Below are 27,890 nucleotides of genomic sequence, written 5' to 3'. Positions count from 1 at the left end.
CTTCTCCGGGTGTGGGGCATGTCCCCCGTAGAGCAGGGGCTTAGGGCTGTGCTCTCCATCCTTCCACAAAGGCCTGGGGAACAGGGTGTGGACTCGGCATCACAGAAGTTACTCCAGAAGAGGGAGGCAAGGTGCCAGGCCAGGAGACAGGCCCCGACCCCCAGGCAGGGCTGAGACCAGAAAGTGTCTCACCCTCCTCCCCACCTGCTGAGGGCCCAGGTTCTGCAATGGCAGCGTCCCTGTCTTCCGTTTCCAAACAGCAAGTGCTACCACCCAGCTGGGAGTGGCTGGGAACATGAAATGAGGTCATTTGTGTGAAAGCACTAAGAGAAAAAATAGCCTTGAGGTTTTTGATATAAAAGGATTGGGCATTAAAATCGTAAAGCGGCAAATCACCCAGCCTGGCCTCAGGGAACTCGTCCACGGGGTTCTCCCTTGGAATGCACGTTGCCAGGCCCTCTGGGTACCACAGTGCCTCACAGCCTGGTCCGGGTTGTCACAAACCTCGACAAGGAGCAGACACTTCAATGACACAGTAGCTCGCCTCCCCGTCCTCTTACCCACATCTGCTTCCACGCGAGCACACCAAAAGGGGCCGTGTTCCATGACGTACTTTATACCACACACACACACACACACACACACACACACACACACACTTTCTTTTCCTTATAAACCACCTTTTTTTCTCTTTTTCCAGGAATGGGTATTTTGGTAAAGCATCTGGGATAATTCTGGGGTGTTCTAGGAACCCCTGCCTGTTCTGGATGACCCAAGTCCCCTCAAAGTTGTAACACTGAGGTGGCCGGATAGCTCAGTTGGTGAGAGCGTGGTGTTGAGAACACCAAGGTTGCTGGTTCGATCCCCACATGGGCCACTGTGAGCTGCGCCCTCCTTAAAAAAACAACAACAACAAAAGTTCTAACACTGAGGCTTCCATGAGTGTCATTAAAAGTCTGAGGGTCCAGGGGCTGCCCAGGTTTCACAGAGCCCAATGGTGAGCGAGAGGAACATGTCCCAGCAGTGACAGAGGTGCTGGACAGCAGTGGAAGGTGACACTGAGCCTGGCCTGGAGCCTGAGCCTGGGCCTGGGAAGACTGACGTCCTGGCACGGGCGGGACAGCTGCCTTTGCGGGGAAGGTGGGGAGGGCGGGGAATGGGCCACATTTGTCTTTAACATTTGCCCCTTGTCCTATTCATTTTAGATTGTCATTCGACAGGAAATGATGGAGACATTTTGCACCTACTTCCACTAAAAGCTCCTCCTGGGAATGCAGAGCCAGCACGGTCCTGCCTCGCCAGCCCCCTCCCTCCGTTTCAGGTCTGCTGCAAAGGCCTCTCATTCAGCAACTAGGAATGACCCCGCCGCCGTGCTTGGGTCCCACCATCCTGCAGTGAAAGGGTGCAAGACTCCCAGGGGCAGCTCAGCTATCAGAACCACAGCACGGACTCCCCTGAGCTCTGTTAATGGCAGCATTTCACGTGACTTATCTGGCACGGCTTGCGACTTAGCCTAGATGGACCGGATTAACGCTTAACTCCTCCACCCTTACCCAGAGCTTCTGTTTTATAGGAAATGCTCAAGTGACTGCTGAAAGAATAAATCATTAACACCTACTTGCCCCTCCCCCCTTTTGGTCCAGAGGGTAGTTAGTAAAGTTCAAATTGGTCCAGCTGACTGCTTACAAAGACTCCTAGCATAAGGAAGTCCCTTTCCTGACAGCCTCAACCAGTTTTCTTGCAAATTTCAAAAGCCTTTTTCTTTGGCCCTGGGAATGAGCGTGGCCAGATAAAATACAAGATGCCAAGTTTAAATCTGAATTTCAGATAAACAACAAATATATATTTTTTTAGTGTATGTCTCAAAGATTGCATGGGTTGTACTTATTGTATGAGCAATTTTCCTGTGGCTGCTATAACACAGCTATAACAAATCGCCATAAACTCAGTGGCTTAAAACAACTGAGATTTCTTCTCCCATCGTTCTGGAGGCCAGAATTCCAAACTCAGTATCACTGAGCTGAAACCAGGGCGTTGGCAGGGCCACACTCCCTCTGGAAGCTCTAGAGCAAATCCTTTGCTTGTCTCTTCCAGCTTCCGGTGGCTGTCGGTGTCCACTTCACGCCAATCTGCCTCCATTTTCACCTAGTCTTCCCTCAGTGTTTTCAATGTCTCTCTGCCTTGCTCTTCTAAGGACGCGTGTGATTGCATTTCGGACCCGCCCACATAATACAGGACAATCTCATCTCAAGATCCTTAATTTCTTCTCATTGGCAAAGATCCTTTCCCCAAATAAGGTCACATCCACAGGTTCTGGGGATTAGGACCTGATATCTTTGGGGGACGTTTTTTTGCCTACTACACTTATACTAAAAATACAATTGTTATTCATTTGAAATCCAAATTTAACTAGGCATCTGTGTTTTCATTTGCTAATTCTGACAGTCTGCCCTGGGCTAAGATGACAGAGACTTAAGCGCTTTGCTTTCAACTGCTCACCACCCCTTCCCGGTATGAGTGTGGGGACCAGGCCACAGACCCAACCTTGCTCATCAAGGTCTTATGTCTTTGAAGTAGGGCTCTTCATTTACGGTGGTCTTCCAGTTTTGAGAAGAATCTAAAGGCTTGGAAAATGTAACTTTTTAAAAGATCATCGCAAATAGTGCGTGTATTTCCAAATTTAGTACTCAAAACTCCAAAAGCAGACCTGTACCTGTCCACCCTCCAGGAAGGTAAGAAGGATGAGCAAACACACACGTTATGCACCTGTTTCCCTTCCTGTTCTCAGGTCTCTTTAAGGAAGGCCTGAAGTTCTAATCAGTATTGAATTCACGAATCCATTTACTCATTCACTAAACAATTACTGAGCGTTTATTCTGTGCCACGCGCTGTGTCAGGCACTGAGGACACAGATGAATAAAACATCACCTAACAGGTGGATGCATCCAGGAACCTGGTCCCCTGGCGAAGCCCAAAACAAACGGAATCGGACAAAGTTGTGGAAGTGAAACACAAAATCATGGGTGCTACTAATGTGAAAGCAGAAAATTTTAATCGGTTGGCTTTGAAACAAGTAGTGTAGAGAGCAACTCAATTAATTTACTAATTATCTGTAAATTCTAGCAACCATTTTTAGCCTTTAGTTATGGAAACAACAACTTGTATTATAAGATGTGTTACTTAGCCAGGTCTGCCGTAACATGATGGAAGTTTTTTCTCTTTCTGTGTCTTGCAGATCCCTGGAAATGGGGGTGATGCGAAGGCAAGTTTCTGGCCCTAGAGTCTGGGAGACCTGGCAGGCAAGCCCACTGGTCCAGCCCAGAGCAGGGCTGCCTGGACTCTAACTTCTCCCTTCACCTGTGGCTGCCTCCTGGACCCCATTACCAGGGCACAGGGAACACATTTTGGCACAAATTATGCCCACCTCCCAAACACATCTTATGCCGAATATAATTTTTTTAAGAGGAAAAAGCAGTCTGTTCATTTTTGTATCCTAACGTACGAGTCCTCAAACTGAAAGCTCTTTTTCCTCTTAAAAAACAGGTCTCTGCCCTATCCAAAAAATACACACACACACACACACACACACACACACACACACCCATCAACAATTTTTAATTTTTTCTTCATCCTTAGGGGGGAAAAAGCAGTGTCTCTTCTTTTCCTCCTGTACAGGCACTGGCAGTTTCACAAGAGGCAGGACTCTTCAGGCTAAAACAATGGATGGTATTTTACTATGTAACAAGCAAGGATGAGGCTTGTTCTGGGGAGCAGGCTTCAGAAGCAGAAATCCTGGATTCAAATCCCCCATCGGCCTCAAAGTAGCCATGGGACTTTGGTGCCACTGAACTTTCCCAAACCCTGCTTCATCTCCCTGACCCTCCGTGTCCTAATCTGCAAAAGGGAAAAGGTTCACATCCAGACTGAAATGAGCTCATGTAAACAGTAAGGTACTGTCTGCTTGTTAGTGACCTGGGAAAGCGGCGATCTCCCAGCATCTGGAAATCACATGATGTAGGCCATCCGCACACTTAAGTGTTTAGTGGTCCCACACTGCTCCCCTCTCCCTGGATGGCCAACCTGGAGGTTGACATCCAAATAAGAGTATTAGAATGACTCAGCTATTTAACTGACCATTCCCTAGTTAGTCCAGACCAGAACAATATACAGAAAGCCAGGTTGTCCCAAGTGTTCTTTGCAAACTTTGGGCCCAGTGGAGACAAGGTTTGTTCCACGGGAAGATGGCAATCCCAGCAGCCTCAGTTGTGGAGTCCCAGTGACTTAGGGTCTGGTGTCTGTTACGTGGCCATAGCCTTTGATGATGAGGCCTTTTCACCCAGGGGTGCAGATGCAACCAGCCTGCCCATGGCTGTCCAACCAGCGACTGACACTTGATTGGATTGACAGCTGCCCGGTCCAGCATCCCTAGCTCCTAACTTTGCATCCAGGGCTGTGTGCAAAGGGGCCACACCCCACAGGCTCCATCGTTCAGTCTGGGGTGCTTTCAAGAAGTTTCTTGAAGAAACACTCACTACTCACCCTGAATACAATTTATAGACTGAAATGATCCCTGCTCCCCCTCCAAAAAATTCAACAAAACAGAAACTAGGGTGAGATCTTACATATGGTGTCTTGGCTTTACAGCTGGTGGATTTTTTCTTTTTTTAATGTAGGGGAGAAGGTGGGAGGCAAGAACAGAACTGAGAAATAACTCTTGTTTTAGTTGATGGAAGGGTGGCTGTGGGAAAGGTATTTCAATACCATAAAAAAGCCCGGTGAGGCTGCACATTCTAAGCAATGTGGTCTGCGTGACCCGGCTTCCCCTGTGCGAGCCGCTCCCTTCTCTGTTCCCCATCACTCCCACTTCTCCCAGTCCAAGTGTGGGCCACACTGGTGCAGACTCCAGGGAAAATAAAGCGCATTGTTGAGTAAGGGGGAGGGGCAGTACCCCAGGAGGCTGGGTGACGCAGGCTCGGCCCACCCTCCTCCCCTCCCTCAGTGACCCTTTTTCCTAACATCAGGGGGCTTGCATCCTCTGTCTTGCCCAAGGACACCACCCACTTTGAATGAAATTTCTCCCTGTAGACACTGCCTGGGAGCCTGCCTGTCCTCTTCCCTGAGTTTATATCCCGGGCTCCTCTGGGCTACACTTTCTGGCCTCACCCGTCACAGGTACCCCTCCCTCCACGGAAGTGCAGCGGCTGCGAACATTGTTCATGCTTTGTGTGAGCTGGAAGAAAATGAGCTGCTCTGTTCGCGAAGTAAGCATGGACCTGCCCACGACGCTCAATTTGGTTCTGCCATCACAGGGGACATGATGCAGCAGCCCAGGTTGGAGGCCAGCTTTTGGTTTAAAATACTCTGTCCGGGCTCACGTTACATAGGACCCATTCACGGGAGCTGGAGGGCACAGCTTCCCGTTATTAGCACTGAAGCCATGTCTGCTGGTGTGGAGGGTGGAACCGGAGGGAAGGCTCTGAGGACACGGGACAGCCCTCGGGCCCCTCCCTCCCCAGCTGTGACATCTCCGGGCCTCAGTTTGCTCCTCTGTACAATGAGGATCAGAAATCCTGCCTCGGGTGGGATGGTTACAAGAGGCCATGTCTTTAGTAAAATAAATGCAACCAGCCGCTTCCATTATGATCAGCATCTTTACAGCAAAACTAATTTGGACCAGCAGGGAGCGTGTTAAGTTGGTCTGAAGTGGGACAAAGCTCCAATTATCGAATATGTGAAAGGAAACGTGATTTTTGTTATTTTCAAATATATGGGGGATGGAACTGTATACTCGCAGGCAGAGAACTTACTTTCTTTAAACAGGTAAAGCTCATCTGATGTTAACCTGTTTGATTTATTAGCATCCAACCACATGAATCAAGAGTAATTATTTTGAGCTGTGTATGTGCCCAGCTCTGTGACCAGGCAAGACACCCAGAGGAGACGAAAAGCCACATAAGACAGAAGCTTGGCCCTCAAAGGACCTACAGTCTGTGGGGAGATGAGACCTGCACTCAAGGCAAGAGGGAAAACAATTAAGCATGAACCGCTGCGGGGCTGATGACTGGTGAGAAATGAAATGTCGAGAGGCCTCCAGATTTTGTTGAAGGCAACATCTGGAGAAGGCTTCAGGTAGGGGAGAGGCTGGGGAAGGTCAGGATGATTTAAACAGGGGGAAGGGACAGGAGAAGGTACCATCAGTGAGCAAGGGGCAGAAAGAGCATTATCACTACGAAGGAGCCAACAGACAGGCTGGCCAGCAGTGGGACTGGACCAGTAGGACTGGACAGGGAGGCCGGGCCCAGGCATGGGCACCTGGGCAGGCTGTGCGAGGTGGGTCTTGGCTTAGCAAGGGACAGAGAACCCAGTCGTGGACTCATGCGTGGATGAGGGCAGGGCGGATGTAGGGCTACTCGGGGAAGAAGAGCTTGGCAATGGTCTGAAAAATGGACTGGATGTGAATTTCAGAATTGAAATTAGCAACAATTCATTTTTGTTTCCATAATGATCGAGGGTGATGTGATAAGGCTTATGCTCCCTTTAGAACTAGTGAAGATGGAATTGGAAAGGGAAGGGCAAGTCCAATCCATGTCTAGGAGGAAGAAATCGATGGTTAAGTCCATTCCAAGACGTAGATGGAGGAGAAGGGTTCAAGACTCCAAGATTTGCCACGTGGGGATTAAAAGATAGCAGGTTCCAATGACCAAAGTGGAGGGGACCAGGGCGTAAAGAGGGCAGCTTTGGGGAGAGCAGGGTAACCGAGGGTTGATAACATGGGGCCACTAGACACCCAAGACCAGTGTTCAAGGCCATCCATGCTGTAGAGGGGCTGTTGTCAGGGTGGGGTGACCCACACGCCCTAAAACACTTCCTACCGTCCACAAGCACAACATACCCTCCACTCACAGGGCAGAGGCAAACAGACCACAGACCAGCTCTCGCTCAGTTCAAATTCCAAGTGCAAGCAGCTCAATTAATGAGGCTTCACCGGGCCTTTTGCCACCAAACAGCCATCAAATAGCCATCAGAGTATTATACCATCAAAATCAACTCCGGCCTTTAATTTCATCACTCTTGCCTTAATCGATTCCTGTCATGTGATGAACGCTGAGTGGCAGGAAGAGACTGCCCCCTGGGCATAATTAGAATGTGAGATTCTGCACCAAGTCCCTGCTGATTAGGAGGAAACTGAAAACCCCTGAGAAAACAGAAGCGCTCCCAGGAAATCCCACAGAGAGTCACAACACAAGCCAAGGAAGTCCCAGCCCCTCTCCAGAGAAGCTGGCATTGCAGGGGCAGGGTAGCACCTGAAGTGACGGTAAGGGTACCCCTACCCACTGTCCTGCACCCTGGCTTTGTGCTTCCTTTCCAAATAAGGGGACAGACAAGGCCAGGGCAGGCTAGAGCAGGCCTTCTGTCCATGCCCTGCTTATGGACACTCACCCCTGGGAACCAGCCTGCACCATCCGGCTGTTGCTGAGGAAGGTGGCAGCAGCTGTACTATTTCAGGCATCAGGCTCACTCAGCCCATGACAGACTTCACATCAGGTACCTGCTGTGGCTCCCAGGCGGCATACACCCTCCATGGGGCACTTGTCTTCTGAGAAGATCAAAGGAATTCTCATAGATCATTTTATTTCAGTTCTGTGACTATCCCATGAGAAGAGAGATCCCATTATCGTCCATTCTAAAGGGGGGGGGGGGGTTGCATTATTCCCATTTTACAGATGAAAAAATGGAGGCAAAGGACATTCTATTTTTTGTCCATCAATAGGATAATATTTTGTTGAGGTGTAATTGACATACAACATTATATCAGGAAATCTTAAATCTCTGCCACAAGTCTTTTAGTTGGTAAATAGGAAGGTAAGGTTGCAATTAAAGGGCTTGGCAAAACCAAGCAGTGGATGATAACAGAGGCCCACAAAATGAGGAGATGGGCAACTTCTGGAATTCAGTCTTGTCAACTATAAACGACGAGATCTTTTTTAGATTTTTTTTTAACTTGGCCCAGATTGTCAATTTATAGCATGAATCCTGTCAGTTAAAAAAATTTTTTCCTGCATTTCCCATCAGACATCAAACATTGGTTCATAATTATTTCTAGCACTTCAGTGACATTGAAAGGGATTTACTTCAGTTTATTCAGTCCTTATTAGCCCTCCACAGGGACAGGGTGCAGCCATCACTCACCACGTGGTAGGAAGGGCGGGCTTCAGAACTAAAGGAGGAAGAACGGAACCCAGTGGAGAGATACCCAAGAAGCATGTTATCCCCAGAGGATTACCCCTGAGGAAAAGATTAAATAGGTTTAAAGAAGGTTCAGGTGAGTTTGTGAATAATCAGTCCATTACTGAAGCAGATTTAGGGACCCAATCTGTGAAATCCTCCATTTCTAAGCTGGCTTGATGGCGACAGCAGAGGTAGAAGCACACAGTGGGGGGTGGGGGGGGGCGCAGTGTAAAACTTCCCTGTTCTTCAGTTAAAGAGAAGACAGAAGGTGACTCTTCCAAACAGCTATTTCTGGTGATGTGGGGCAACGGGCAGCTTTGAAAGGGACAGAGTCCTATGATTCCGCAGCAGGATTATTACCGGACCTCAACATAGCAGGTCACGCACAACAATTTCATTTGTACATACAACCCTGGCTTGGCTTATTAACATATGTTGATTTAAAATCTAATGCGTTACCAAAACCAAAGTTGAAAGCTGTTTAGGTTTTCAGCCAACCCAATATAAGAAATCCAGACATAAAACAAATATAGCTGTGAACAGTCACATTTAAATATATATATTGATATTTATTTAAATATATATGATATATACTTATAATATTTATATGTGTATATATTTTAAACCAAAGAGATTCTTTACATTGTAACCTTCCCTTGGGCATTTCAGCATTTGACTTTAGCTGATTAATTATCCAGTAAGCTTTTTTTGGAGGGGTAGGCCATGGGGTGGGGGGTGAGGTCAGACAATGGTTTGGTGACACTGTCCAATTAAGAACAATGAAAAATAAAAAATAAAAACAATGAAAAATAAGAACCTCTGAAATGACCTGTAAATAATGGCAGAACTGGATTTGCTCCAGGACCCTTCTGTTGACACATGATGGAGAATGCTGGCTCAGGGGGAAGAGCTGGCTTTTACCTGGGGAGGGACACAGTTCCATGGTTCCGGGAATTGATCCTTCCCAGCACGTCTTAATGGCTGTAGATCACATGACAGGCAATCATGGACCCAGGGATCCTCTAATATCCTTTGTGCCCTGGGGAGGAGGACACAAGGATGAAAGTCCATCCGGTGACTTTTTGTAGTGCAACTGCGGACATGGGTCCCAAGACAATATCACCCAGCCTTCTCAGGGAGCCAGAAAACTGGGCCATAGGCCAGAAGGAAAAACAGCAGCGGGACCAGGGATAATTACGTCTCTCTTCTCTGTGATGCCCAATTTAGCAGTGGAGCAGACAGGACCAAAGGGAGGGCTGTGAATGAAGCATCATTACCAATGGCTTCAGATTTACTTCTTAACGGTTGTTTAATTGCTGGACCTTGATCTAAAATTCCTTCACTAAGGGGAGTTAATATACTCCGGGAATTTAAATTTGTTTTGAGTCTTATGGTAGGAATTTTGCAGCACCCCCTTAAGTTGGGACTCTGCTAGTCTCCACAGTAGGCCGTCTCCTAACTGACACCATGGAAGCAGCAGAACAGAAGGACGGTAAATATTTAAGGCTGGGTCCATAGGGCCTGATGCCCGCAGCCAGGGCCTCCTCCTACCCCAGCCAAATTCTAGGTCCATCACACTCGTGACAATATTCATATAATTTAAATAAGGTGCAAGCTGATGAAACACAAGTGCTAAACGAAAGATGAATTCTTAAAAATCATTATTTTTTACTGTCAAATGGGATGTTAAAGACCATAAAAAAGTAATAAGACTCTAGAGGGATTCTGCATTCAGATTACTCCTCACTGTAAACCCCTGTACCACGGAAATGAAATCAGAAGTCCTAGACAATTCATTACAAGTGTGGCTTAGGCAAAAAAAGACAAGGAATTTCAACGCTGATCTGAAAAATGAAGGGAAGGTCTGGGCCCTCTACCGAAAGATGGCTGGATAAGTGTGCGTTTACATGGCTTAAGCTAAAGTAAAATGGTTGAAATGTGTAAGTATCATTTTTTATGACTCTGATTTAATGAGTTTTTAAAAGCTGATGTATTAGGACTCTTCAGTTTTTATTTCATGGATAAGGAGGCTTCTTAAGCTGAATTTATTGATCAGCTGTGACCATGCTTCTCCGAGGCTTGAAGTTCTCTGGGTTCAGCTCATGTCGAATTTGCTTTATTTAACATTTTCAACTTGATTCTCAACTGTCCACCATGAAGCCTGCGGGCTAGTTGACCGACTTCAACACTCTGCTCAATTATGTCATTTGCAAAAATCTCTCCTCCACTGCTTCCCATGGCTTCCATTATTTCTCAATCCCATGAGCACTCACTTGGTAGTCAATGAGTAAACTGGTAAGAACTCTGAGCCCAAACCGCTCAGCCAGGTCTCCATTTTCAGGAGGGAGGGTGGTTCCGCTCAGGCTGGCGTGGAGAGCACACAGTCTATTCCTGGCCGGGAGCGGATTTCAGGAAGGAAAAGGACAGAAGCCGGGACAACAGATGATAAATCAGTCCGCTCGCCTCTGGCAAGAGTTCTGTGTGTACATTTCAACATGGGTGTGTGCGATTTTCCGGGGGGTTCATTTCCACCCAAACAACAATGCCTGGTTCCAGGGGAGGTGGGCAGCTGCCCGTTTCTTTCATCTTGATCCCTACTCCGTGTAAGAATTTATCTGTTAACAACTGATCCCATCACCAGGGTCAATAGACGCCTTTGCACACTCATCCAATCACAAGTGTCAATCTAGAGGAGGCTGCTGATGGGGCCACGTACCGAGCAGTTACTACGTGCCAGGCCCTGCATCACTCCATTTAAACCCCACAGCATCCCGTGAGAGAGGGATTATCGTACTGCAAGTTATGCCAACAAAAAATGGTCCAAAAGGCTAAACAACATAACAGAGGTCCCCCAGTGAGTGGGGGAGCCAGGGTTTGCACCCAGGAGATTTAATCCAACTCCACACCCTTAACCACTAAGCCAAACCTAACGCCTCTCTCTCCATGCACAACACTGCCCGGTACTGGGACCTGTCCAAAACAAAAGCACCATCTGCCCTCGAGGCACTCACAAACCTTCCTGAATAACTGAGGCATAAAATACATTTCTTGGGGATTAATTCTATAATGCCCACCACTGGAGCACACACACAGCCTGCTGAGATATCAATAAAGCAAAAAACAAAAACAGATAATCCACCTGGAAGTCATTCAAGCTTGCATTTTGTGGAAGCCGATTCTAGCTGTATACCTACAGAATGTTTCCTAATAAAAAAACCCCAAATCTCAAAACCATCCTGGGGCCACCTCCCACTCAGATGGGGGCCTTTTGTGCAGGAAAAGAACCTGGTAGAGGTGGCAGGAGCATGGCACCTGGAAACAGGAAAATGATTCTTAGACAGCACCCCCTTTGGAGAGGTGATAAGGGCGGGACTGGCATGGATGGTACATGTCCTGTCACCTACACAGGCGTCTGTGGGAGGTGCCTTCATACCGGATCAGGAAACTCCATGGGTGGAGTGGCAGTGAGTCCTGCAGATGGAACGTTCCAGGCAGTCCCTCAACACCACAGCATCATGGAATATTTACTCCAGAGCCTGGGCCCCAAGAAGTGAGAGATGCTTCCAGGCCCACCTCTGCCAAGGGCAACCTGAGACTCTTGCCTGAGGTCCCTCCTATGTGTGTCCAACTCATCTCACCTTCGGCTCCGAGCTGGGTCCCATTGGTGGGTGCCAAAGTGTAAACCTCTCTGAGGTGCAGAACCTAAGAGGAGGCTCTGATGTCCCTCAAACGTCAGTGATTTGACCCTGACCAGAGCTAAGTCTGTCTTGATCCCGCAATCTTGATTTCCAGCCTTCTCTGAGCCAATGAAACCCCACTGCTGTTTTATAAACAGAGACACAGAGAGCGAGCGAAATCCCTTGCTCTATGTGTCAAGGCCAGATCAGAAATTGTGAGTTTTAGGCTGTGCTCCAATTATAGACTCTTGCAAAAGTTCATTTGTGAGTCAGTGGTTTTGGAAGGAGAATATGCCACTGGGTCACTGTTACAGATTGTGCTTGGGTTCCCAGGCTAGCCCACAAAGACCAATTAAGTCCAAGTGTTAGCTGAGAGGGGGAAGAGGCTAGTGTCAGACACCCAGTGCCAATACTCACTGGCTGTGTGACCTTTGGTGAGTTACTAAACCTCTCTGTACTTCAGTTCCCCCAAATGTAACAGAGATAATAAGCGCACCTGCTCATAAGGGGGTTGTTGTGAGGATTAAATGAGGTAATATCTGGGGAGCACTTAGAACAGTACCTCCTAGAAGATACTCAAGAAATGGAAGCCATCATTAAGGTAACAGCACCAAGGTAACGTTTCTATTGCAGGCTTCTCAACTCTGGTACTAGTGATATTTGGGGCCCATCATTCATCGATAGGGGGGACTGTCCTCTACCTTGTAAGATGTTTAGCAGCATTCCTGACCTCTACCTACTAGATGCCAGTAGCGCCCTCCCTCAGTTATGAAAATGAAAAATGTCTTCACACATCTCACTGTTTTACAGGAAGGCAGCTGAGAGCCCCAGCTGGGACAGGGCTCCTTCCCTGCTGCCTTCCAGCTGGTGAGGCGGGCTCTTTCCCTCATACCAGCTCACAGTCACTAGTGGAAGCACCTAGGGTGGCAAATGAGGAGTCACTAGTCAGGTGGGCATTTCTGGGAGGGGCTGGGGGGTCTCTGAAGTGGGATGATGAAAAACGCAGGGTGGGAGGGAGAGGAAGGAACAGAGGCAAATGGGGTTTCCCACCTCCATCCCTCTGACCTCCGGGCGCAAGGAGCACCTACAGCCCCAAGACCCTTAGCAGGGTCTTCCTTCCCCTGGGGTGAAGCATGACCTCTCCGTTTTCCTCTCTGCTGTGCCCTTCTGCCAAGAAGGGTGAGGTGAGAAGAGGGGGCCAGGCTGTGGGCCCATAAGCGGGGAGTGCTGCAGTGAGAAAGTGAAGGTGTGGGAGCAGGGCAGGGAGGGCAGGGAGGAGCACCGAGGGGCACCGGCAACTTTTGGAGTGTCATTTGGATACAGTTGGGGACCAACTGAATTGCATTTGTCCCCAAACCTTCCTGATACCATGGCCTTGAATAAATCCCTCCTCCCATTCTGCTTTTTCTTCTCTACCTTTTGACCTGCATTTTCTCATTTTATCCGGTTGTTAAATGAATATGGGTCAAAATACCTATTGTATGCCTAGCACTGTATTAAGCCCCTATGGGTGTTTTTATTTGTTTTTGAGTGATTCTCTTTCAAAGTGGGAGCGGGGAAGATACTAATTAACTAAATAGAAGGCACAATCTAATTGGAAAACTATCATGTGTTCAATTAGAAAATTAACACCTGTTCATACACACAGCTACCCAGCAACTCAAACCATACACACAAATGCTGAAGGAACACAATTTCTTAAAATTTTCAACAAATGGGCTTCATGACCTTCATGAAGTTCATTAAAAGGGCAGAAGGAAAATTCAACCTAAACAAAAGGCACCACAATCCTGTTATATCTCCAGGTTGGCACTGACCTCAAAGGGCATGTGGGCCAAAGGGCATGTTCAATAAACGGGGTTCTTTTCCAAATGGAAAAAATCTGACCCTTCCTCTCAGAAACCAATTCTAAGTTTTCCTCTTGCAATTTGTGGGAATAATCCATTTCTTTTGTTCCTGTCAGGAGCTGTGCCTGATACTAGAAACCACTTAGAAGCCGCACCTTTCGATGATGGGTGTGTGCGGACCAAGTCCGGCTTGCAGTTAGGGACACACAGTCATGGACTGTCACTCATCCAAAACACAGCAAAGCCAACAAACCTCTCCCCCAAATTGTCCAAAGGCGAGTCCCAAAGAGTCAAGCCAGGTTATTGCAGAAAACCAGCCAGAAGCAAATGTTGGTCAAGGAACTGATTAGCTTCAATATTCAGTCTGGACTGGGCACTGGGAGGGACGTTTAATTTATTAATATTTATTCGTTCAGAGGAAGGGTTTGGAGAGGGGGAAACGGATTAACAATTCTTATGTGGTAAACATAAGCAGCATCACAAAACGAAAAATACCTTAATTAATTATGATAGGAAAGGCATTTCTCGTTCTGTTGGAGGATGGGTCAAATGGAGGGACAGGGACCTGATAAAACTCAACGCCCTCCTGCTGCGCCTGAGGGCGCACGTAGGCCTGGAGGGGCAGGCCTGGCAGTCGCTGTCTCAGGTGCCACCCTCCATCCCAACTCGCATCAGCCCAAGACCCGGGCTTGGAGTTAGAGGTTCCTGTGCGCCGAAGGCCAAGTAGGGTCTCTCGGGATGTAAAAATGCCCCGGCCTGCTGGGGATTCCGAGACAGGACGTTTCCGGCTGGCTCAGCGCTCCACAGTCGGAGCGTGTGCACAAACGCTGCATCCCTCCACATCCTGGGGGATGTCGTTTAGTTACAGTGCGCACAGAGCCAGGGATGGAGTTTCCTGATCGGGTATGAAGGACCATTCCCTGGCCCCCGGGATTCCTCCATTCACAGCCCCCAGGCCTTGCAAACCCGAGCAAGCCACCAACAGATCCCGAAATGGAGCGAAATCGCAAACGCGTGCACGGCGCTTTGTTCCAGGTATTGGGCTAAATGCGCTCGCCCCCGCCGGGTTCCCTTTCCCCCAAGCGACAGGAGGTGACACCCCCCTGTGGTCTGGCCCCGGCCGCGGGCTCCCAGTTCCATGGCCGCCCCTCGCCCCTCACTCGGTCTGGAACCAGAATCCCATGTCCAGCTCGGGGGGAGGGTGGCTAGAGGGGAAAAGATGCTGGAATCGACCCTTGAGCCTGTCCAGCAACCTGCCGGTGGCGAGTCCAGCTCTGCGGAGGCGGGGAGTGGGGCGGGAAGGGAGGGGAGAGCGGAGCCGCGGCTCTGACCTGACAGCCACAGCCGGGAAGGTTTGGCTTGGCCCGGGGGAAGACTCTCGACGCCGAGCCGAGCCATTCCCCGGATATTCAGATCAATCTGCGCGGCTTGCGTGGATGATTCGGCCCCTAAAATGCTCGTACCTCTCAGAACAGCGCCCTCGCGGCAGTTTTCAGCGATGTAATTAACCAGAAAGACGCACGGACCAAGGCTCTGCCTTGTTCGCCAGGGGTCGGTACGCCACTCCTCTCCCCTCGTTCCCTTTTTCAAGGACCGCAGTGAATTCGGGTTCCTAAGTGATAAATGATATTCGGCCACAATAATAATAATACACCAGGGACGCCTGTCTGGGTGCCGATGGCCGCGGGAAGAGCCAACGGCTCCAGTTTGTGGGTTTCCCTACAGAGCTCCCAGAGGGGGCACGGCTCTTGGTACCCTGGAGGTCTAATTCTCTGATCGGAAGGGGCGGGGCAACGCCCCAAAGGCTGTTCTCAAGACGCGTGTTGTTTCCAAGGCAACACCTCCCCTAGCGACCCCCTCCCAGTCGGCGCCGGAAAAATGGGTGTGGCCCGCAGCAACCGAAGAAACCTTTTGCCCCCTCCTCACTTTCTCCCGCCTGGCCAAGCAACAGGGAGTGAAGCGGGGAGGGGCCCCGCTTGCGTGCCCCCTCCTACCGCCCGAGGGTAGCCGGTGCCCCTCCGTGGGCAGCCTAGTGGGGTATGGGCCCCAGGACACTCGGGGCATGGGGAGGGGCGTTGTCCCTCCGCTGACACCCGCGCAGCGCGCGGAGACCCAAAATCCCACCCCTGCGGCCCCGCGGATGCTTCCTGGCGGGCGGCCTGGCTCTGATAGTGGGCCCGGCAGGGTCAAGCCGGTTCCACGCGTACCTCCGAGGCCGTGACTCGAGCTCATCGACTCCAGCAAGCCCCGAAATCTAACAAAGGGCTCAGAAATGAGGGGCGAAACACGGGAGAAGGGGCGGGGGGGCCTTGGTTAAACACCCTTATAAAATAAAAGGCAAAAACCCAGGCTGGCAACGCTGATCACGTTAGCCCTACAAACAAAGCAGCGAGCCACCAGGAAAATCTCGAGGGAACGCCCCCAATGCTCAAGCCCTCAGCAGCAAAACGCCAAGATTTCAGCGCTGAATGCACCCTCCACCCACCCTTAATGAGAGTCCCCGCCTTGCCCTTCGAAGCCCAGCCACCTGGCTTGGTGTGGTACCGTAAAGACATGGCACGCCGCAAAAAGATGGCACCTCGCGATCGGAGGGGGAAAAAAAGCGGGGGTGGGAGTGGGAGGAGGCACAGCCTACCCTCCCCCTCCTCGCCCACCCGGGTCCACACCCACTGCCGCAGTGAGGGGCGAGCCCTGCGCGCCAGCCCCGCGCCTCCGGCAGGGAGCGCACACGCCGGACGCCCGGCGCAGAGCGCAGAGAAAGGGGACCGCCCCGAAGTGCACCTGCAGCCTCTGTGCCGATCTGTGAGGGGCTGGGGCTGTGAGCGCCCGCGAGTCAGGATCCGCGGGGCCGAGTCCCTCCACATAGCAAGGCCAGGTGACCCCTGTCTTTCCGAGCCCCCACAGCTCTCCGCGCACTACCTTCTCTCGGGCACAGCGCTGCTCGCGTCTCGGTGCCAGGCGCGCGCAGGGGGAAGGGCAACTAAAGTGACAGCGCCTGGACCCCTCCCCAACTCCCCGATTCCACTCCCAGCCCCCAAATGTCCCCTGCGGGTTTCTGAAGGAGGAAAACGAGGAGGGAGGTGGGCCACCGCCTTAAATCAGGGGCAGCGAAAAGCCCCATTGGAATTGCTGCCGAGGAGGTGAAGGGAGGGGCAGGCAGGGAGTCATCTTTTCTAGAACCCAATCCATACCTTCCTTAGGGCTGATGGCAAACCGAAACAGAGAAATCGGATTACAGGTTCGATTTCGGGGGTCGTCATTGGACTCCCCCGGACACACACTTAAGACACACGCCCATTGCGGCAAAAGGCGGCGATTGAGAGTGTATAGCAGCCCCCTCCCCCAGGTCACCGCCATCCGCGCCCCACCCTGCGTGCACCTCTGCCCGGGTCCGCGCAAAGCGGGTCTTGTGGAACCCCAGCACACACACGCACACACACACATACACACTCACACGCGTGTGTGCATCTCTTGCATGGGTCCGTTTCCAAGCCACCCCAGACCCAGCCCCGGAGCACGGAGGGCGCAAGGAGGGGCCCCCGCCGTTGCCCCCGACCAATGCTCACCTCAGGAAACCCATCTCTGAGGCAGGGGGCGAGGGGCGGCAACATGGGGGCGCAGGAGGCGGACGGGGAGGCACCTTTCGGAGCCTCGCGCTTACCTGATAGTCGACAGAGAGCGAGGGCAGAAGAGGAAAGCAGAGGATCAAGTGTCTGGTGGCGGCGGCAGAAGGTGGGCGGTGGCGGCGGTGCTGCTGCTGGTGCCGGAGCTGGTGGGTGACGGAGACTGCGAGCGCGCGCACCAGCGAGGGCGCGCTCCCGAGACCGGCGGGCGGCGCAGGCGCGAGCAGCGGGAACGCGAGTCTTCCCTGAGGAGGGGCGGGAGGCGAGGCCTCCGCAGGCGTCTTCTCCTCCGGCCACTAGTGGGCGCGCGCGAGCGCCTCACGGCCCGCTGTCCCCAGCCTCCTGGCTCGCTGCTCCCGGCGCTTCCCTTCCCTGTTTTTCCTCCCCCCACGACTCGGGCCGCGGCACTGACTGCCACGCGCACGCGCGCTCCGTGGCGCACGCGTGCTCTGGGTCACCTCTGGCGGCTGGACCCTTTGTCTGGTCTGAAGGGTCTTCTCCCTCGGGAGGGAGGCTTGGTTTCCTACTGTGGTTGGAAGAGGCTGCGGTGCTCCGCTTCCAGATCTGCTGCCCTTTTTCTTCTTGTCGCGGGAGTGATGTCCTATCTAAGAACATCCTGGGCGGGTTTCCACATGACCGCTCCCCAGACTGTCCACCCCAGTCCTCCAAGTTTGGCCGGCTTATCGCCTACCGGGCACCCTGACCCTCTCTTCAGTCTCCAGAAATGGTCCCCCTTGTTGGAGATCAGTTTCCCTGGGCCTGCTTCCTTTCAACCTGCTTTCTTTCCACCTTTTTTGTTATTGACCAAGGTGAATGCTTTCCTTAGCAAATCCTCATCAAACAGGCTAATTCAGTTGTAAGAGTGGTGTTGTGTTGTTGTTGTTTTTTAACAAGGACCATTTCCATCTATTTTTTAACGGTGACCGAGAATAAAATCTTAGACAAAGGTTCAAATGGCCGCGCTAATCACATTGCAAAGCATTTTCACACATAGTTATTTTTATCTTGTTTCGTGACACACGGTTATACTGTAAGTAGCGTTTGAGATCTGAATTTCTAAGTGCTCATGGAGATTCTCACTTGGATAACACACTGAACCTGACCAGAGGTTTTCATTCTCCTGATCACCCAGTTCCCAGCTTTGGCCTGTTAAGAAAGAGATGACATGCCCAAAATGGAGTCACTTGTGCTATGCCGCTTCACCAAAACGAAAACTATTAATAAATACCTCACTGCAGTTTCAGCCTCTCCCAGGAGTGGAATTTTAAACCACCAATCAGTCTGGAATTTCCTGATAAACACTAGTGAGGTAATCTGCCTAATAAGACCCTTTCCGCCCTTCCCTCAAAGAAAAGTGCCCTTGCCTGAAAAGATCCTTTCTTTCCTTTTGGTAATAACTTTCTTGTCCTGCCCACTGCCAGCCTATAAAAACCTACCAACTTCTGAGGGCTCCTCTCTACTTGCTGGATGGGATGCTGCCCGTTTTATGCATTGCTCAATAAAGCCAATTAGATCTTTAAAATCTACTCCATTGAATTTTGTTCTTGAACAGACCTTAGCTTGGTCTCCCCAACATCTAATGTAAGCCCTGGCAGTGGGAGGCTTTATATGTATGGGAGTTTGGTGGGGGGGGTATCTTGTCCTAGGGAGATGGGAACTTGTTTTGAAGCTTTAATTTGCATAACATATATATATATATATATATATATATTTTTTTTTTTTTTCTTTTTTCTTTTTTCTAAATCAATATTTTATGTTATAGATTAATACAAAAAGCAGGCTATTAAAAATTCTTTATTGACAGGGGAAGCACTGGGTGAATGATAGAGATGGGGCACATTTCTTAAGCTACTCGTTCTGAATCTCTGGTGACCTTTTTGTTGTTGTTCCAACTGTCACAGTCCTCATTAAAGAGGCTTACCTTGGCACTGGACACGTAGTGACCTTACTGGTCTCCCTGCTCTCTGTTTCTCCCTGTATCAGCCCACCTTGAACCCCCTAATCAGACAAATCTTCAGAAGCAATCGTTTTAATCATGACACTCTGGCTCAAAAATATCTAAAGGCTCCTAACTGACCCCTAAGTGAAGTTAAACTCCTTAGCCTTAAGCTCCTCAGCATTCAAACCCTCTGTCCCTCCCCACCCCCTCATCTGAGCCCCTGTCCTCTCCAGTTTTCTCTTTCATCTACTCTATGACCAACTTAGCTTGTTTGATTGGAACTCTTCCCCACCTCAACTCGGGGGTTTTCCTCTGCTTACACCGTCCTTGCTCTTTCCCCATGCACCAAATATCCTATTTAACCTTCAAACCCTAGCTCAAATGTTCTAAAGCCTTGCCTAATCTCCCCAGCTGGAGGGATATCTCCTCTAGGAAGGCTTAGCAAAGTTACTCATCTCCGAAGTGCAGAGGAGAGAGGAATTAATATCAGTCTTGCAAGACTGCAGCTTCATTATTGCTGCCAATTGTTTCCTTTCTCCTTTTCCTGTATGGGGATTATATGTCCTTTCCTGTTACCCTGCGATCTGTACTGCTCCCACTCTCCACTCCCGCACTGATATTTGGTCTGGTCATGTGATGGTTTTTGGCAACTAGAACTAAGGGGCATGATATAGACATGTCCAATGAAAAGCTTTAAGAGGCATTGTGAGTTTCTACCACTTTTACTTGTCCCCTCCACCACCACAATGGTCCCCTCCACCACCAGAATGGCATGCCATATAGGGGCTGTTCCTTCAGCATAGGTCCCAGAATGAACAGACACAAGGCAGTACATATAACATGTATAATAACATGAGCAAGAAATAGACATTTACAGTGTAAGTCACTGAGATTTTGAGGGATGTTTGTTATCACAGCAAAACTATAGTTTAATCCCCTTTATATATCATTATATATATATATATATATATATGTAATATATATTAAACTATATAAACTTATATATATTAAACTATATATATATAAATTTTGTACACAGTATGTGTGTGTAAAGTTTCTCATGTAAAGAACCTGACAAATAGTGGACATCCATTAAGTGATAAATAGTAGTTATTTCATCATCACCATCAGTGCTTTTGCTATACCTTATTTCGATATGTAAAATAAACTGTAGCAGTCAAATTAACACTCCTCCCATTCAATTTTCTCATTTTCTTTCCTTTAAGAACTGACTGGGGCCTAATAACACTGTGATCTCCTGATACTGAATGAACACATTTGCCTACATTCAATTGAGGTAATGAATGCTAGAAACAATCTTAAGCAGATCCATCATTTAACTGTATATAATGTGGAGTTGAGTGTTCATTCCAGATAATTTAATCACTGGAGGTAGCTAATGGCTCTCTAGGTCAAGAAAATGCATCCTCTCCCTGTCTCCCTGCCCCTCCCTCTTGCTGAAATAGAGATCTGGCCAATTCAGCACACAAGGCCCACCACAAAGAAGCATAGAAGGTAGAATCGCAGAGGGAAAGAGAACTGGATTAGGTTTCGAAAGAGTTGGGTTCCAATCTTAGCTATCCTGTGTGATCTTCGACAAAGTCATTAACTTCTCTGGGCTTCCATTTTTTTATGTAGCAGTGTCCCAGGTAGGATTGGAACTAAGATTCCGATACCTATAGAATTTATAAAAGTCCAAACAGGAAAAGAATGCATGGATCTAGGAACCAAGGAGTGGAAGCTGAAGTGGTCCTACTTCCCAACATTCCCAGGGACCCCAGTGGGGAATCTGAGCTTCCCATCCTCACTAGTGTAGGCTCTGCAGGGTTAGAGGTCCCCCAAAGGGGAAGCTTCCACCAGGGGACACAGCAAAGGTTTCACTGAACTACAAGCGATGGCTGCTGCCTGAGCACTTTGGGTCCAGAGAGCAGCAGGCAGGAACAGAAGGTACTGTCCTGGCAGGAAAACCGACTTCACTCATCTGCAGGAAGTAGGACTGCTACCAAAAAGCGGGGAGGATACATTTGTCAGATGGGCACCTCTCGGTATTCCCTTTTGTTAAAAGACAGAAACGTCCACCCCAGCCTGAGAAAGTGGGTGTTTCCTGTTGTTGCTGTAACAATGACCCCAAACTTAGTGACTTAAAACAAAGTAAACTCCTGGCCTTCCAATTCTGGAAGTCAGAAGTCCAAAATGAGTCTCATCCAGCAAACCTCATGGGGTGTTGGCAGGACTGCAGTCCTCCTGGAGGTTTAGAGAGAGAGTCTGTTTCCTTGCCTTTTCCAGCTTCTGGGTGCTGCCCCATTCCTTGGTGGCTGGCCCCCAGCCAGCAATCACATCCCTCCAACCTCTGCTTCTGTTGTCACATCTTCTCTGACTGGGACACTCCTGCTTCCCTGTTTCACTTATAATTCTTGTGATTATACTGGGCCCACCCAAATAATCCAGGACAATCTCCTCATTTCAAGGTTCTTAATTTCATCACAGCTTCAAATCCATTTTGCCATATAAGGTAATTTATTCACATGTTCTAAGGGTCAGGACATGAGCTTCTTTGAAGAGGGCATTGCTCTGCTTACCACAGGACATGGTGACTACGGCACAGACCCCTCAGGGAATGTGCCTACGGTAACCCCATATCTAATGGCCGACTGACCAAGGTGGGCAGATAAATGTTCAACATGGGGCAACTCTGATTTTCCATTTTGGGTTCAGAGATCCCCAGGGGGTTCGCTGAGGCTGGTTGGGCCTGTATCACAGCTTGACTTCTCCTTTTGCACAATCCTGCTTCCTTCCTCTCCCTTCCACAGCTATCGATCCCAAGGGCACTGCCTAAATATCTCACATGCTGGACTCTGTCTCAGAATCTGCTTCCCAGAGAATCTCACCTGCATCTTCATGAATGCATTAAATAATAAAATCTAGCTGTGGGTTTAATTACTTTCCCAATTTCAAATAGGGGTAAATATGAATGACATTTTGAAATATTTCTAACACATGTACTGTGCAAAGAAAATATCTATTAGTGACGAAGTCACAGATACTGTTAATACTACGTTGATTACTGAAATGCTAAATTCCAATACAGGTTATAAAAATAAAGATGAACTTTTTTCTCTCCAAGTTTCTGGACCCCCAGGTTAACAGCCCTTATCTTCTTTTTCTATGTAATGAGGGTTTAATAAGCTCATTAAATTGAATGAAATAAAGGCTACACTGAGATGAAATGAGCATTTCCTTAATTCTGGGTCAATTCGTTTTATATTCAGTTCTGGGTGAGAAAAATGCCAAGCAGCTGTGGTTTAAACAAGACTAAATTGTATTTCTCCAGGAATAGGAGTCAACGGCTGTTTTAGAAACTCTAAGACCTTCTTGGAGCCCATATCTATTTATTTCATTTCTGTATCATCCTTAGCTTGCTGCCTCCTCATAGTCCAAAGTGGCTGCTTCAGCTCCAGACAACACATCCCCAGAAATGAGGAAGAGATAAAAAAAGAGAGCATCTCTATCATTTAAGGACAATTCCTATAAATCACACTTGTTACTCTTGCTAACATCCTATTGGCCAGAATATGTGCATGGCTACACATTGTTGCCACCGAGGCTGGGAAATGTAGTCTTTATTACAGAGGGCCTGTGATCAGCTACTTGTAAACACCAGATACAGGGGCAGAAGGAGATGTGGAGTATTAGCCACAATTATGCTAAGAAGCCATCTCACTTAGCAGTTCCTCCTAGCTACACATGAGCAGCACATTCTTTCCCTTTGAAATATTTTCCTGAAAACACTTTTCATAACAAGGCATTTTCTAGTGAGACAGATGACAGCCTTGAAGACCAACATTTCTTTATTTTCAGTTGCAAAGTCAGAGATCCAGATTCCCAGCCTGTTGAGACAGCCCCAAATGTATTTGTTTTGCCTAATTGTCGGCTAGGTATGGCGCTTTGATGAGACACCTACTGTCCTCTCTCAAAGCCAACATAGAGAAATACCAACATAGTGCAATTAAATTAGGAAGTGAGTATTAACATTACAGACAAATGCTTCACTAGACAAAAGGAACCATCACCAGATTTCCTTAAATGTCAGTTACTCTGTTACAATTGAAATGTGAGTTGATTTACATGCAAGTTTATAAACACCTTAATTATATAAAGTAAGACAGATCTATGCCTTAATTTCTCTGGACTTCTCTTTCATAATTCTTGTTTAGGCTCAAGTGTTCCTTTCTGTCTTTATATTTCCTGAATGCCTCCTGCCTACCTCTCCTTCCCTCCATTGCCAGGGCAATGCCATCCCCGCTTGTCTAGATTCCCTGGGTTCTGGCAAGAAGCAGGATGAAATGCCAACCAGGGTTTCGGTTGCACATGACTCAGCAACACAGCATTCTTGTCAGAAAGGCCAGGATGATCCTGGGCCCAGAAATAGGAACAGGCATAATAGTTCCATGAGGTCATCCTCTCCTTATATTGGGCTTTGCCCAGACACTCTGGATATCCTGCCTCAGGGAGTGTCAGGTAATTTGGGAGGATTCAGAGGGGAGCCCCACATACAATACTTGAAAAAGTTGAGCAGAAATCCCTTTCACATAAACCCTGCCATCAGTTGCACAATCCCACTCTATGGACGATGTAGTCAGAATTCTAAAAATGGGATGTAATGTACACTACTCTGTGGTATATTTGAAAGTTGCTAAGACAGCTCGTAAATCCTAAAAGTTCTCATCACAAGAAAAAAATTGTCTTTATATGAGGTGATGGATGTTAACTAAACTTATCGTAATAATCATTTCACAATATACGTAAAGTCATTATTCTGTACACCTTAAACGCATAGAGGGCTGTATGTCAATTATATAATTCTAAAAGTTCTAAAAGTTACCAAAATATTAAAAATCTGAGTCAAATCTCACTACCTACAGTCTGGCAGGTTTTTTTTTATAAGCTGTTCTTTATTCAGTGTATATTCAGTGTATATTTCTTTTCCTAAGGAGTACTAAGTTCTAAGTACTACCACTGTTACTAGTGTTCTGATGTTTTGTAAACAGAGAAGATTGTTTATCCTTTCAGCATTTAAGTGCCTCCTCTATGCAGGGAATACAATGGCCAGGATCCCAAGTCACTTACAGAGTACTGATTTGCAGGTGATTTAGTAATTGACACCACCGATCTTACATATTTGGGGTTAGCCAATCTGAAAAGGCTACGTATTACATGATTCCAACTATATGACATTGTGGAAAAGGCAAAACTATGGAGACAATAAAAAGGTTAGTGGTTGTCAGGGGTTGTAAGGAAGAGGGAGCACAGACGATTTGTAGGGCAGTGAAACTATTCTGTATGTTATGTACGTTCTGTATGACAGTAGACACATGTCATATATTTTTCAGAACCCATAGAATGTACAACATCAAGAGTGAACTCTGTAAACTATGGACTTGGGGCGATAACGATGTGTCAGTGCAGGTTTATGGATTGTAACCAAGGTGTCACTCTGAGGTTGGATGTTGATAGTGGGTGACATTGTGTATGGGAGAGGCTGGGGGTACACGGGAACGCTCTGTACTTTCTACTCAGTTTTGTTGTGAACCTAAAACTACTCCAAAAAAAAAGTCCATCTTTTAAGAATTAAATTTTTAAAAATTGGGAAAATGCAAAAAAAATTCAGCAATAGATACCATCTGGGCAACTTGGAACACGTTCTTTAAAAAATCAAGTTCTAAGTCATGAATTATACTCTTTAATGATACAGGAACATGCTGACAAGTCAGTGGGACAGCTAGGAGATGAGATTCTGAGGGAACTGTGTTCTATGACTTTTTCTTCCTACGTAAGAGACTATCTACGTGATAAAATATTAAATAAAACCTATCAGTTCCATGTCTACCATTTCAAATAAATAATTGCCCTGAAAGTGTTCCTGGGATTTAGCAGCTCCAAGGAGTTTATGTATCACTTGGTCCTGGAAATTTTTGAAGCACCAGGCTGCCCAGACTGCTCTGGTAACACATGGCCGGGCAAAGCTGCCGCATTTGTGTCAGAAGCTGGCAGGCCCAAGACACCATGACTTCCGGCTGCTTCTCCACAAACCAATACGGACAGTGTCCCTGCGGAGGCTGATACCACAGAGAAACCCTCTGGGGCTCTGAGGTGCTCTGCTTTGTTCCGATCAGGAACAGTCATTGAGTCTGGCTCCTCTGACAGCAGAGAATGAGCTGTAAGTCACTCTCTGACAGGCTGTCTTTCTAGAATGATGTAGGATGGTTTGTGGTAAACACTGCTGTAGTGTAATGTAGCATTACGTGAGTTCCCAGGTCTTTAGTCTTAAATTCATAGAGAGCTCTAAATTCACTCCTGTACCTGTCCTGTATTCCAGGGGAAATCAAAATGGAGACAAGCAAAATACTCTATTGAATACAGTAGTCACTGGCAGAACCAAGAATTCAGGGGTTCGTATTTAAGTTTTTGAAATACAGATGATCGTTTCTATTCACGAGTCCGTATTTGTGAATTTGCCTACTTCTTAAAATGTATTTGTAACCCCCAAATCCATACTCGTGGCATTTTTGCAGTCACTCATAGATATGTGCAGGGTGGCAAAAAATTTGATTGGTCAACTGTGTATGTGCCCTGCTGAGACCAAGTAAGGCAACACTCTGCTTTCTGGTTTCAGCTCTTGTACTGCCAACAAATCTCCTTTTCGTTGTTATTTAGTGCCACACTTTTTGCATTTTTGTGTGCTTTTTGTTGGTGGTGGTGGTGATTGCGCTGTTTTAAATGGCTGTCTAACGTTTCTAAGCACAAGCCGGCTGTGCCGAGCCTGCCAGGGAAAACGTGTGCGTTAGAGAAGTGTCCTTCAGGCAGCTAGGGGGCTGTGGGCTGTAAGCTCCATGTTAAGGAATCAATGATAGGTATTAAATAAGGTGTTTTAAAAGAGAAACACACATAAACAAGGTTATATATTATCCGGTTGATGAAAATGTGGTGACCAGAGCCTTGCAGGAATGTAAGCCTGTGTTTCCCCCAGCATCAATGGTTCTTTATCCGCTGGGTCAGTCTTCATGGGGACTTTATAGGACAGAACTGCGAATAATGGGAATGTGAGTGATGGGAGCCACAGTTTGGTAATGAGGGGCAGAGGCCGAGGGCAGAGGTCCTTGGCACGGCACATGTGGCCCAGGTCGGCCAGCTTGGTCTTATTCCTCACCTTCTCCTCTCCGATCGCTACTATCCAATCACATGATACGAGTATTCTTTATAGGTCAATGAATCTGCAAACTCTCTCTTGCTTTTATGCCTTTTATAAGCCTATATCATTCTCTCATCTCTGCCTGAATAACTCCTATTTGTCCTTCCAGACTTAGCTTCGATACTCGCTTCTCACAAGGCCTCCCTGAGGCTTCCCTGTCAGGGCCAGGGGTTGCCCCAGGGGGCCCACTTACCATACTGGGGTATGATCACTTGTGTACATGCCAAAAGCGATGCCCTGAAAGGCCTAGACTGTCTTTTATTCACCTTTGTACCCTCAGCCTAAACATAGTATTCGACGCACAGTAGGTGCTTCATGAACAGTTGGTGAGTGGCTGGCAGACTGGATGGATAAAAGAACAAGTGGGTGAAATATTTCTGAGAAACAGGTGCTGACCATGCAGAACCTGGGAGCTCAGTTTATTAGCAACCCAGAAAAGTGTTAATGTGGCTGAAACACACACACACACACACACACGCACACGCACACACACACACAAACAAGTACAAACCTAAGACAAATCAAAGATAAGCTTAAACGCTTTTTAGGGAACCTAGAATGGAAAAGACCATTCAGCCTGTCTCTTCCGGCTTTCAAAGAGTCCTGAATCATTGTTTAGACCAAACAGCCTTTTATTAAATACCTCTCACTCCCTTTCAAGTTCACTGTCAAGCTTTATTGGATTCTGAGATGGAACAGGAGGAAATGTGGACAGGGAGGAGCAGAGTGCATCTCTCCCTTTCCTCCTCTCGCCCTGTCATTTGATTCCAGCTGAACAAGAGTCAAGAGGCCGGTAAGAGACCAGCAAACCTAATAATCCTATGATAATAATTTTTTTAAGTTTACAGACATATTCAAGATGAATTGAAATTGTTCAATTTCTCTTGCCATTAACAAGGATACAGCCAGGGTATGTGTACACACACACACACACACACACACACACACACACACACACTTCCCTCCCATTCTTGGGGACACTGCTCTCTTCTCTGTGTACATTGCTTGCTATTTATCCTCTTCTCCTCCAAACCCCCTTTACCAGCCCCTTGCACACCTCCTCCTATTCCTTAGGTCACAGGTGACTTTTTAGTGGACAGGTATGGAGTCAGCCCAGGAAATGCCTTTTGGTGCATTCAGGATCTTCACTGCTGATGCTTTTCCCCAGCCACCCCCCTGGCTGCCCATTTCCTACACTCTGTGTTCCCTCATCACCCCCTCCTGTCATCTGGACTGTGCTGCTGTGCTGCTGAAATCGTCATTCCACTCTTTGTCTGGAGAGAAGGTGAGGCTATGACTAGAATTATGTTAAAATGAAAAATTCCA

At 47.9% G+C, this 27,890-nt stretch overlaps 1 protein-coding gene across 20 annotated transcripts in view; it reads right to left on the bottom strand.

Moving 5' to 3' along the window:
- MAPT (microtubule associated protein tau) overlaps positions 1-17,960 on the bottom strand; it is a 91,879-nt gene extending 73,919 nt beyond the window's left edge. For 10 of the 20 annotated variants that reach the window (XM_019732947.2, XM_019732959.2, XM_019732962.2 and 7 more), the window contains exon 1: positions 17,415-17,553. The gene's annotated coding sequence lies outside the window, so the exon portion shown is untranslated. Of the gene's footprint in view, positions 1-15,216; positions 15,356-16,534; positions 16,649-17,319 lie in introns of those variants that run through there. The other 10 variants (XM_074320371.1, XM_074320379.1, XM_074320384.1 and 7 more) reach the window with 6 other exon arrangements.
- Between the last annotated feature and the right edge of the window lie 9,930 nt (positions 17,961-27,890).

This window comes from Rhinolophus sinicus, linkage group LG15 (assembly GCF_036562045.2).
Source record: "Rhinolophus sinicus isolate RSC01 linkage group LG15, ASM3656204v1, whole genome shotgun sequence".
Lineage (NCBI taxonomy): Eukaryota > Metazoa > Chordata > Mammalia > Chiroptera > Rhinolophidae > Rhinolophus > Rhinolophus sinicus.
The sequence above is the reverse complement of the archived record's forward strand: the minus strand, read 5'-3'. Positions and strand labels throughout refer to the sequence as shown.